General features: G+C 43.7%; 1 protein-coding gene across 4 annotated transcripts in view; it reads left to right on the top strand.

The window, feature by feature from the left end:
- LDLRAD4 (low density lipoprotein receptor class A domain containing 4) overlaps nt 1–12,922 on the top strand; it is a 405,759-nt gene that overhangs the window by 123,400 nt on the left and 269,437 nt on the right. The gene's annotated exons all lie outside the window — the stretch shown is intronic.

Here is a 12,922-nt window from a genome sequence, read left to right as displayed (position 1 = left end):
TCCAGGTACCTTATAAGCAGAATCATACACTATTTGTCCTTTGGGGACTGGCTTATTTCACTTAGCGTAATGTCTTCAGAGTTCATCCAGGTTGTAGCATGTGTCAACATTTCCTTCCTTTTTAAGGCTGAACAATATTCCATTTTGTATATAACACATTTTGTTTATCAATTCATCCATCTATTTGATCTTCTGTCTAGTTTGAATCCCTTGTTGAAGTAAGCTATTGAAGTCTTCTGTCATTGTAGAGCTAATTTCTCTTTCAATTCTGTCCATATACCTTTAGATATTTTTGACCTCTCCTATTTGGTCTATATATGTTTATAATTGTTATAACTTCTGGTGTTGACTCATTTATCAGTATCTAACATTCTTTTTTGTTAGTTGTAATAATGTTTTACTTAATATCTGTTTTGTCTGATATTAGTATAGCCATCACTGTTTTCTTTTCATTACTGTTTGCATGGAATATCTTTTTCCATCCTCTCACTTTCAACCTACTGTGTCCTTAGATCCAAAGTTAGTCTCTTGTAGACAAAAATAGTTGGATCCTGTTTTTTTTTTAATATCATTCTGCCAATCTATGACTTTTGTTTTTTTTTTTTTTTTTTTTTTTTTTTTTGAGACAGAGTCTCACTCTGTTGCCTGGGCTAGAGTGCTGTGGCATCAGCCTAGCTCACAGCAACCTCAAACTCCTGGACTCAAGCGATCCTCCTGCCTCAGCCTCCCGAGTAGCTGGGACTACATGCATGTGCCACCATGCCCAGCTAATTTTTCTATATATGTTTTTAGCTGTCCATATAATTTCTTTCTATTTTTAGTAGAGACAGGGTCTCGCTCTTGCTCAGGCTGGTCTCGAACTCCTGAGCTCAAACAATCTGCCCGCCTCGGCCTCCCAGAGTGCTGGGATTACAAGCGTGAGCCACCACACCTGGCCTGCCAATCTATGACTTTGATTAGGCAGTTTAATCTATCCATATTTAATATAATTAGTGATAGGGAAGGACATATTTTTGTCATTGTATTCATTGTTTTCTGTTTGTCTTACAGATTTGTTCCCTTATATCCTCTGTTACTTTCTTTGTGTTTATATTTTTTATCATGACATGTTTTGATTCCCCTCTCATTTACCTTTTTGGAAGGCAGCTATGCTCACCACTATACCACCAACGCCGCCACTCATTTACCTTTTTGTATATTCTCTCTCTATATTTTTTTGATTACCTTGAGGATTACACATTATGTCCTAAAGTTGTAACAATAGATTTTAAATTGATATCAATTTAACATCAACTGCATATAAAAACTCTACTCCTTTACAGCTCCATGCCCTACTGTATGTTATTGTCACAGATTACATCTTTGTAATTATTTTCATGCATTTGTCTTTTAAGTCCTTTAGAAGAATAAAAAGTGGGGTTACAGACCAAAATTATGATAACACTGGTTTTTATATTTGTCCATGTACTTACCTTTACTGTAGAACTTTGTTTCCATATGGCATCAAATTACTGTCCAGTGTCTTTTCATTCCAAGTTGGAACACACTCATTAGCATTTCTGGTGGGGCAGGTCTAGCGGTGGGATGAACTCTTAGCTTTTGTTTCTGTGAGAATATCTTAATTTGTCCCTTATTTTTGATGGTAGTTTTGCCAGATATAGAATTCCTGGTTGACAGTTTTTTTCCTTTCAGCACGTTAACTATATCGGCACGTTGCCTTTGGCCTGCCGGTTCCCGCTGGTGCTCTGACCGCGTGTCGCTGGGGTGTGAGGAGCTGCTGCTTCCGATGCCTCGCAGACCCTGTCTGTCAGTAGTTTGATTATAATGTGTCTCGGCGTGGGTCTCTGGGTTAGCTCACTTTGAGTTTGTTGAACTTCTTAGATTTGTAAATTTCCGTATTTTCTGAAATTTGGGAAATCTTTGGCTGTTATTTCTTCAAATAATATCTTCCTCTTTTCCCCTTCTTCTTCGGGAACTCCTGTGGTTCACTTGATGGTGCCTGTAAGTCCCTTAGGCTCTGTTCACTTTTCTTAATTCTTTTTGCTTCTTAGACTTGTAATGGAAAATAAAAACCTCAGGATCTCAGGACCCCCAACTTCTTATGCCAAAAGGAGGGAGGCTGAGCCATGCAACACCCCCTTCCAGATGAATATCTGTTACTAACATTTGCACCAGCCTGACCCCCACAGAAAGGAAGAAGGCCTCAGGCACCTCCCAGGCACTGCCCCTACAGATCATTCATAAGGAAATTCTTTTCTGGCTTCCCATAAACAAGGACATGCAAATTGTAACTCTGGGTCTCCACGTTAAGTCTACCTCCTAAAACTAAGGTCTCTTAGATTCCACACTAATAATATTGATTATAGGTTTATCTTCCGAGGTGCGGAACAGAGACAAGACAAAATCAAACGTTCTTCCACCTACCCAGGGACATCTGCATAGCTGATGCTTCCTCTGTTCCCCTTTTCTCTTCTAACATTTGCCTTATCTTATATGAAATGCAGATCTCCTGCTTCTCATAGGAATGTAACCATTTGTCTCCCTACCCAGTTCTCTCCTCTTCGTTTCTTTCTTTGTGTCCTATCCCCTTTAAAACCTGAATTCCCAAATCCCACTCCAGAAAAACAGCCACCGATTTGTCAGTGGCTTGTGTTTTTCCCAGGCATGTCCTCAACTCTGGCTTAATAAACCTCCACTGATTGAGATCTTTGCGGTTCATTTTGAGTTGTCAGACTCAGTCATTTAAAATGACCTGTCTTTAGATTCTCTGATTCTTTATTTTACTTGTTTGAATCTGCTGTTCACCCCTCTAGTATATTTTTCAAGAGATAGTAGAATTTTTCAGCTATTGTGTTTTCAGCTCCAGAATTTCTGTTTGGTTCCATTTTATAATTTTTATCTCTTTGTTGATATTCTCATTTTGTTGGTAGATCATTTTCCTGATTTTCTTTAGTTCTTAGTCCATGTTTTACTTTAGCTCTTTGAGGATATTTAAGAACCATGTTGTAAAGTCTTTGTCTAGTACATTCAATGCCTATGTTTCTTCAGGGACAGTTTCTACCACTTTATTTTCTTCATTTGAATGGGCCACATTTTCCTGTTTTGTTTTGTTTTGTTTTGTTTTTGTATGCCTTGTGCTTTTTTGTTGAAAATTAGGCATTTGAAAAAAATAATCACTTCTTGTCTTTTTAGAGTGACTGTGTTGGGGAAGACCTTCACTAATTAGCCGGGCTTTGGGATCAGCCCATTGTGAAGGCTGGGGGTCTTGCCTGGGCCGTGTGTGCGCTCTGTACAATCCCTATAGACATGGTGGCTTTTAATTTTCTTAATTTCCCAAAGAATCTCACCTTGGCTTGTGGGCCTTAGATATTCTATTGTATTCCTCTGCTGGGAACCTCTTGCCCCAGGCATCTGTGGGTCAGTAGTCTTCCTGGGGCTTTTCCTAGCCTGAGGTCTGAGCTGTGATACTTTTTGCTATCTGAGCTCTAAGTTAGGCAACGCAGAGACCAGTCCTCAAAGCAGTCCTTAGACAGATTAATGTGTTGCAAATTAGGTCAGCTTTGCTCCCTGCAGAGGTAGGGATCTGGGAACTGGGCTGCCACCTCCTTCAGACCAAGGGTGCACCAGGCTGGGAGGTGGTGGGAGAAGGTTGCATAAAAATGCCCTGAATTACCTGTGTTCTGAATGTGGCTTCTTGATTGGGCATTTGCTTTGTTGCTGTAGAACTTTGCTTTCTAGAACTTTTATAAAGTTAACATAGCCAATCTCTAGTTGTTTTTTTTTTTTTAATGTTTCTGTGGTGATTGAGGTCTTGGAGCCTCCTGGTCTGCCATCTGGCTGGTGTCACCCCTCCAGATAATATTCTTTTTTGCCTAGTTAGTACAACAGTGTTTTAACTCAAAGGATTAAAAATGTTTGGAGTTCAATTTCTTCAACTGCTTTGGAAAATGCAATAAGAAATTGTCAATTTTTTGTGCTAAAATTTCTCACATTGAAGGTCTCATTGTGCTAATTTAGTTGCCACACTTTTTATTCATGAAAAGGGAATTTGCTCTTAGAAGTGGTGTGATTTTGGGGCAAACAGCATGGAATGGACATAAACGGGGAATGTTCTTTTGCTACTGTTGAGTGTATTCTCTTGCACATTCTTTAATTTTGATACAGGCTATTGTGATTTAGAAATTCCATCACTTGTGTGGTGGAAAGATGTGGAGGACCAGAGCTAGTCTGAACTGATGTGCAGCTCTCTGAAGTCAAAGCAGGGCCTCAGATGACTTGGACACGACCCTGCCTGAAGGTGGGGGGCTGGGCAAATGACCAGTAGTAGTTCAAAGATTATTCAGCTGCTGTTCTGAACCCAGAGTCCATTAATGGCGCTCAAACATGCTTTCTTTTAAAATATATTCTAAAATCATTTTGCAGACATTTGCCATGGTCTCCCTCAGTGTGCAGTTTGGTGGCACTGGGGCAGGGCGTGTGTTGTTAGATAAAGATAGACACACTAGAGACTTTCACTGAGTCCTTTGGCAGCTTAGAGTAGACCTTGCACCCCAAGGCGGTCTCCTGTGTCACCACCATCCGTCTTCAAGGAGGTTCTGCTCTGGAACCTGCTGTCAGCACACAGGGGACTCCAGTTTGATTTCGCTGGTGCCTGAAAGGGAAGTGAACCGAAAGAGGCGCTTGTTCCACCCATTGCCATGCCTGGCTGCCATGACCAGGGGCAGACTGAAGTTGTTAGACTGTCACACTGTGGCGGAGGTGCTGGGCACAGAGTTGGGAGCACCTTTCTCACGACATGGGCGCTCCTCCACTTTGGGCTACATCGTCAGGGTATTTTTTTGTGTCATTGAATCAGACCCTCCCTATTCCTTTAAACTTGGAGTGAAACTTTGACACCCTGACGGTGATTAAAACTTGGGAAGACTTGAAGAATTGATGAAGGGAGGATTTAGGTGTATATGGCTCATCCCAATAAAGTAATAAGGTATTTTGGGACATGCTAATGGCATGTAATGTTTCTAGAAGGGCAGATGTCTAGTTATTCTGACTTACTAAGACCTATGCTACCTGCTGATAATTCACTTCGGTAATGCTAAATTGACTTTGGTCATTACAAAACTGACTTTTCGTTTTCAAGAGTCTTAGGTTGAGTTTTCTAGCAGTGGAACCTGAAATAGCCATCTGGTTGCACTGGTTTACTGGGGATGGATTCCTAGGAGCAGGGGACTGAGGAGCACAGGCTTGGGCAATGGAGGAAGGAGCTTGTGCAAGGATGTGGGCCCAGCCAGGCTCTCGTTGCAGACACCCCATGGGGACTCTGGAGCACAAATTGCTCCTGGATCTGCTCTCACTTTGAGGAGTCCCCAGGCTCAGTCACTTCTGGCTGCTGCCTTCTGAGAGTGCTGGGGTTGGGTGGGCCGCTGGGTGTGACCTCTGTGGGAAGGCCTGTTCAGCCAGGGGCAGCTTCGTGGAAGAGGCAGCCTGGTGGTGGGGGGAGCCCAGGGCAGCCAGAACCCACAGGTCCTGGGGTGGGTGCACTGCCAGCACATCAAGCTTGCAGATGGCACAGGTGATGTAAATGCATTAAAGCTAGAGTAGCTTATCTGATTGAGAAAACTCTCTTATATTTACTTTTAATATCTATTTCATCATAAGTCAAATTGAGAAGATACAGGGATGAGGAAAGAAGAAGAAGGTAGGATAGATGTGTTATTTAAAATTAAAAACTTCCCTGTCTTATTAAAACTTTAAACTTTTTATTGTAAAATAAAACACAGATACAGAATCATAGAAAACACAGGAAACAAATGTGTCTCACAGTGAATTATTCTAAGGCAGTTGCTCCTGGACCCACACCCATGTCGGGAACTGGAGGTTGGTCCCCCGGAACCCACGCGCCCCTTTCCCATCACATCCTGCCCCTCCCTCCCCGCCTCCAAAAGGGACCAGTGTCTCAACTTAATAATGACTTCCTGACATTTCCAAGTTTGATCTATAGCTTCATCTTCCCCAATTTAAAAACTTGATGTTTTTTAAGTTTCCTTCAATATGGAGGTTCTCCTTCCACCCATTTCTTTTCCTTGAAATTTATTTGTTAAAGATCCGGGACCTCTTGCCCTATAGCAGCGGTCCCCAATCTTTTTGGTACCAGGGACTGGTTTCATGGAAGACAGTTTTTCCACAGACCTGGGGTGGCGGGTGGATGGTTTCGAAATGATTCAAGTGCTTTACATTTATTGTGCAGTCAAACCTCTCTGCCAGTGATAATCCGTATTTGCAGCCGCTCCCCAGCACTAGTATCACCACCTCAGCTCCACCTCAGATCATCAGGCTTTCGATTCTCATAAGGAGCTGCAACCCAGATCCCTCCATGCTCAGTTTCCAGTTTCCAGTAGGGTTCGGCTCCTATGAGGATCTAATGCCGCCACTGATCTGACAGGAGGCAGTGATGGGACTGATGGGGAGCGGCTGTAATTACAGATGAAGCTTTGCTCGCTCGTCTACACACCTCCTGCTGTGTGGCTTGGTTCCTAACAGGCCATACACACCAGTACTGGTCCGCGGCTGGGGGATTAGGAACCGCAGCCCTGTAGAGTTTCCTTGGCTATGGATTTTCCTAACTGCATACTCAAGGCAGAGTTCAGCACGTTTCTGTGGCTTCTGTACTCCCTGTAAATTGGTAGCTGTATTTAGAAGCTTGATCAGAATTTGGTCTCTTGGACAAGTCTAGAAGAGATGTTGTATTTTTCCATCATGGGGCATGTAATGTGTGTTGGTCTGTATTTCTTTGAATGTTATCTTCCTAGCTGCATTAGTTCACTGGGGGCTATAAAACAACCATACTGTAATTCTGTTATTTTTTTTTTACTTATTAGCTGGAACTTTTTTTGTGTTTATTTCCTTGCCTTGCTCTCTAAATATTTCTATTTATTTATTTATTTTTATTTCAGCATATGATGGGGGTACAAATGTTTAGGTTATGTATATTGTCTTTGCCCCACCGAGTCAGAGCTTCAAGCGTATCCATCCCCCAGACGGGGGGATGCACCCATTAGGTGTGTATATACCCATGCCTCCTCCTCCCTCCCACCTGCCCGACACCCAGTGAATGTTACTACTATATGTGCACTTAAGTGTTGATCACTCAATACCAATTTGATGGTGAGTACATGTGGTGCTTGTTTTTCCATACTTGTGATACTTCACTTAGTAGAATGGGCTGCAGCTCTATCCAGGATAATGTAAGATGTATTAGTTCACCATTGTTTTTTGTGGCTGAGTAGAACTCCGTGGTATCCATATATCACATTTTATTAATCCACTCACATATTGATGGGCACTTGGGTTGTTTTTGCATCTTTGCAATTGTGAATTGTGCTGCTACAAACACTCTAGTGCAGATGTCTTTTTTATAGAATGTCTTTTTTTCCTTTGGGTAGATGCCCAGTAATGGGATTGCCGGATCAAATGGTAGTTCTACTTGTAGCTCATTGAGGTATCTCCATATTACCTTCCACAGAGGTTGTACTAGTTTTCAGTCCCAACAGCAGTGTATGAGTGTTCCTATCTCTCTGCAGCCATGCCAACATTTATTGTTCTGGGCCTTTTGGGATAAAGGCCATTCTCACTGGAGTTAAGTAACATCTCATTGTGGTTTCGATTTGCATTTCCCTGATGATTAGAGATGTCGAGCATTTTTTCATATGTTTGTTGGACATTCTTCTATCTTCTTTTGAAAAGTTTCTGTTCATGTCCTTTGCCCACTTTTTGATAGGGTTGTTTGATTTCTTTTCTTGCTGATTTTCCTGAGTTCTAGTATAGATTCCAGTTTTCAGCCCTTTATTGGATGTGTAGCATGTGAATATTTTCTCCTATTCTGTAGGTTGTCTGTTTGCTCTTGTTACAGTTTCCTTCGCTGTGCAGAAGCAGGAACATTTTTATAAGGACATGCGTCCCTTCCTCTGCTGTGGTTACCAATGGTATGGCACATATACATGCTGGAAGTTCCTTTAGTTACCATTTTTCCTTGTCATCTCCAAATGATGACTGATTAATTTTTAAAATACAATGGCTGGGCACAGTGGCTCACACCTATAATCCCAGCACTTTGGGAGGCTGAGGCAGGAGGATCGCTTGAGCCCAGGAGTTGGAGGCTGTAGTGAGCTGTGGTAGTGCCACTGCACTCCAGCCTGGGCAACAGAGCAAGACCCTGTCTCCAAAATTATATATAATTATGAACTTATATATAATTATGAACTTTTCTATATTATACTTATCTCTTCCATCCACACTGAGAATCCTGGTTTTCAAGGACACAGAGGATGATGATTAGAATATGTCATTATTACTCATTGGATTTATCCCATTTCACATGTATAACAGAGTTAGAAGAAAAATACTAATGCTACCACTACTAATTATGATTACTGAAAATAGTTCATTGCAGAGGAAGAGAGATTCTACCATTGTCCTCTTTGTAGTTTTTCAGTAATTGATGTTTAGAAGGACAGCTTATCTTATTTCTTGCTAGAAATAATAAATACATTAACAAAAATCATAATTCAGAAATGTATTAGGAGGATAGAAAAATCAGTTAACACAAATATAATAAAATTTAAATTTAACAGTGGTGAAAATTTGGGTTCAGAAACTCATACATAATTTTAGGATAGGAAAGTGAAAAGCTCTGGATGGGGAAAAAGGGTCTGTAGTAAAACAAAACACAACAGAACCAGAAACTGATGTATGCCAAGAACGTGAGGCAGCTGAAAACAAACCGCTGGACTCAGGCTGCGTCTGCAGGAGGTGGGTGTCTCGAGCAGGGCACGTGGTTGTGCCGGGAATCCCTCCGTGGTCAGACCAGTCCGTGTGCAGGTTCTGGCGCTGTGCGCACGGCAGGGCACTGACACACCAGAGCTGGCTCACACGCGGGACTCCGGTGGCCAAGAATCTGGACACCCTGTCACAAAGGAAGCAGTTGAGGAGCTCCAGGACAGAGAGGCTCCACAGTTGTAAGATGAAGGCCTTCAGATAAATGGCGTGGCCTCCCGTGGAGGAAGGAGCGGGGGCTCAGCTCTGCTTGGGATGATCAGGCCAGGGCCTGTGTGTGTGCCGCACAGGGAGCACAATCCCAGGCCGTCGTTGCCAAGTAGCTGCTAACAGTTGACATGGCCCAACAGGGAGTGGGCTGCTTGTCACATCATGTTCCTCCCTGTCTTTACGATCGTTTAAGCCGGTTTGAAAGCAAAGCCACATTCTTAACTGCTCAGTCCAATACTCTGCGGTTCCATTTGCTGTGTAACAACAGCAATGAAGGGATTGAATTTTTTCTTTATGGCAGATAGACATGACTGTGAAGTCATTTTGGGGGATTTAATTCCCTGGGAGTCATCTCTCGTGGACAGCTAGATAGGAGTCATTGCCTGTTGGATTTGATCTTACAGTCACAGAGCTGATGAATGATTAGGAATGTTGGTGGTAGATCAAAAAGGTTGCCCCCAAGGATCCAACTTTTTGGTGACACATGCATTAAGCAAGTCTTGATACCGGTCAGCAGCAGCAGTCGCAGAGGTGCTGATTCCTCCAACCTGCTTCACCCTCAGGTGAAACCGTGCTTGGCTTGTGTGTTTCAGAGATTTTCTTCCAACCAACAGGCATATGGCTAAGGCACAGTTGGAAATTGATTAATTTTATTTCTGGCTATCTTTGGCTTTTGAAATCAACGTGAGTAAGGTGTTTTCCACTTCTGATGGAGCACAGAAAATGTGAGCTGTAGGTGGTCCTTGCGCGAAAGATGTGAGGTCTTGGAGAACAGTGTCTCTCCTGAGTGCTGCACTGGCCTGGCCACTGGGTCTTGGCCAGGCTCACCCTGCCCAGGCCCCCGGCTTTGGGCTTTTTGCTGGTCACTTCCCTCATTATCAGTGGAGAAAAAAATCACATCTCTGAGCCACTTTGGAAACAGGTTTATTTTAAGAGTTAGACTGAGAATAAAATATCCTGTAGAGCTTCTCTTCTCAGAAAAACGTGCTGTCTGCCCTCAGGGAGTTTGCCGTCTAACTGGGGCTGCGGCGAGATAATGCGAGTGAGGAGCTGCACAGTATGGCACTGTGCCCAGGAGGCCAGGCCGCGTGTTTGTCCATGCCCATCCCATTTAGTGTTGCTCTCGGTGCTACTGTGCATTAGTCTGGTTAGACCTGTGCCTCCATTATAGATACAGCACTTAAAAAGTCAGTATAGGCCGGGCGTGGTGGCTCACGCCTGTAATCCTAGCACTCTGGGAGGCCGAGGTGGGCGGATCGTTTAAGCTCAGGAGTTCGAGACCAGCCTGAGCAAGAGCGAGACCCCATCTCTACTAAAAATAGAAAGAAATGATATGGACAGCTAAAAATATATATAAAAAAAATTAGCCGGGCATGGTGGTGCATGCCTGTAGTCCCAGCTACTCGGGAGGCTGAGACAGGAGGATCGCTTGAGCTCAGGAGTTTGAGGTTGCTGTGAGCTAGGCTGACGCCACGGCACTCACTCTAGCCTGGGCAACAGAGTGAGACTCTGTCTCAAAAGAAAAAAAAATTAAAAAAGTCAGTATAACAAGAGAGTCCTGAATTTTTAATTTGTGGAATTTCCAGGTTATCCACAGTAACTGCGATAGTCATGCAAAGAGTGTAAGTAAATATAATGTGGATTTTCCAGTTTTTGTCTTCAATTGTACTGGCCATTTTAATTTGTTTGCAAAGATAATTTAATTTAAAAGAGTTTTCAATGTCATTTTTCAAAAGGCCACTGAGATTCGGGACACAGGCTTCTTACTAGAGTGGAGGCTGAGCAAGGAGGACACGCTGCCTTTGCTCTGTGCAGGCCAGACCTGACAGGGGGTGTCTGTTCTTGGCCCCAGGAGACAGGGTCTCTCTCTGTCACACAGGCTGGAGTGCAGTGGCTTCATCACAGCTCACTGCAGCCTCCAACTCCTGGGCTCAAGTGATCCTCCTGCCTCAGCCTCCCGAGTAGCTGGGACTGCAGAAGCACACTGCCACACCCGGCCTCTGGTGTTTTTCTGTCCCCCTCTGGCTCCCTTTCTCCTATTGGCCTCCCGATGAGTCCCCTTTTTCCCTAGAGGTGGAGGCAGATGGTGAGAACTGAATATAAAAACTCCACCAATTTTTGCATTAAGAGTTGCCTTTTAGGTTTGCACCAAATATTTGGGTGTTGCATGTGTGTCGTGGGCATCAGCTTGTAGCAGGAGGGAGAGGGGTCGGTAGCACATGTGATGTCTGAGCACCAAGCAGCCTCCGATCGAAGAGCCAAGGACCTGGGGCTCCCGTCCCCTGTTGCTCTAGGTGTGCTGCCGTGCACCTTCCCGCTCCTCCTGTCACTGTAACATATTCAAGGACCGACTTTCCTGTCGGCGAGTCCCAGTAAGGGACAGAGACTGGGTTTGAAGCAGGGTATAGACATCTTTCCTTCAATAATTCTGAGTTCTCGTCGCACCTCACTTTTGGTGGTGGTTCCAGGCTCTAAGGACAGTCCCCTAGATGGGACAGCCAGTTTCATCACGGTGAACAGGTTTGTATTGTCCCATCTGCTAGAAGATGAGGACATCGCCTTTCTGGGCTCTCCAGGTGGGTTCTTTCACTGGTGCTTGTCATCTGCGGGAGGTCTGCGTGACATTACTGCTGCCCCTTATCCATGTCAGGTGTCAGTGCTGGAGGTGACACTGTGCTGACAGCTGAGAAGGGACTGTAGGAACACCTGAAGGATGAGAATTGACCAGTTGGGTGTTTCCTATTAAAGGCCTCTCTGTCCTAGCATGACGTCAGCTGCACTCTGCCGCGTCCTCGCGGGGTCTGCCGCCGGCAGCCAGAGCAGGCTCACGACACAGTGAGGCTGCCTGCTCCCATTTCTGTCTGCACCGAGGTTTCGCGTAGGGGGCAAGTCTTGACTGTGTGGCGATTCAGTTGGAGCATAAACTGGTAATTGGTACCCACTGAGGTGCACAGGCAAAGGCACATGTTTGGAATACAATGTGAGCAGAGATGTGAGTGAGAGAAGAGAAGCCATCTTTTGATGTTGTCATTGTACACCCGCTTTTTTTTTTTTAAAGCTAGTTGCGTGTTGTGCTAGTTTGTGTAAGATTGTCGGACAGCTGTTCTAGTCTGATAGTCCCACAGTTGGTACCGGAACGTTTCTTGGTTTATTGGTGTGGGAGTCAAGTTCCTACTTTCGTACAATTTTATCAGTTTATAGTTCTAGTGACCTTATCACTTAAAGTCTTTTGCAGGCCAAATAGACCTTGTACATGGAGCTTTGAAGTATGTTAATAAAATCTATAGATAGAGGGAACTTAGAGATAGGAGAGCACAGTGTGATTTGGAACAGCTATTTAGGAATCACAGAGCCAACTAGTGTGTCCAGGGCACAGCCAGGTGGCCTCAGATCTCAGCCTCCTTCTTTCTGGTGTTTCTAACGGGACCTCAATAGAAACATAAATACATCTTAGAAGACAAAGGGAATAGAACAAATAGAAAATTCAAAAAGTAAACGTAGTGGAAAACAGTTTGGTATTAATTGGTGTGGAAACCAATTAATAGAAATGAGAAGGGGAACGCAGAGATGATAAACATCATAAATTATGCTTGAGTGAGAGTTAGGAGTATGTGTGTTATGGGCAGGAAGGTTCCTTCTGACTCTGATTATGAAAATGACAAGAGGAGACAGAACATTGATTGTGAGCTCGTTGCCTACTTGTATACCTCAGAGAGCTAAACTGGAAAACTACTGTCTTTGCTTGAGGTACGAGAGCCTGACTCATCTTTTGGGAAAAACTAATCAGTTTCTAACCAAGTTCTATGCTCTGTAGTTACCAGGTTAATGATAAACATGCCAACTGGCTACAAAGGCTTGCGAATGACAAGACCGGGGAGCAGCG

This window comes from Eulemur rufifrons, chromosome 5 (assembly GCF_041146395.1).
Source record: "Eulemur rufifrons isolate Redbay chromosome 5, OSU_ERuf_1, whole genome shotgun sequence".
Lineage (NCBI taxonomy): Eukaryota > Metazoa > Chordata > Mammalia > Primates > Lemuridae > Eulemur > Eulemur rufifrons.
The sequence above is the reverse complement of the archived record's forward strand: the minus strand, read 5'-3'. Positions and strand labels throughout refer to the sequence as shown.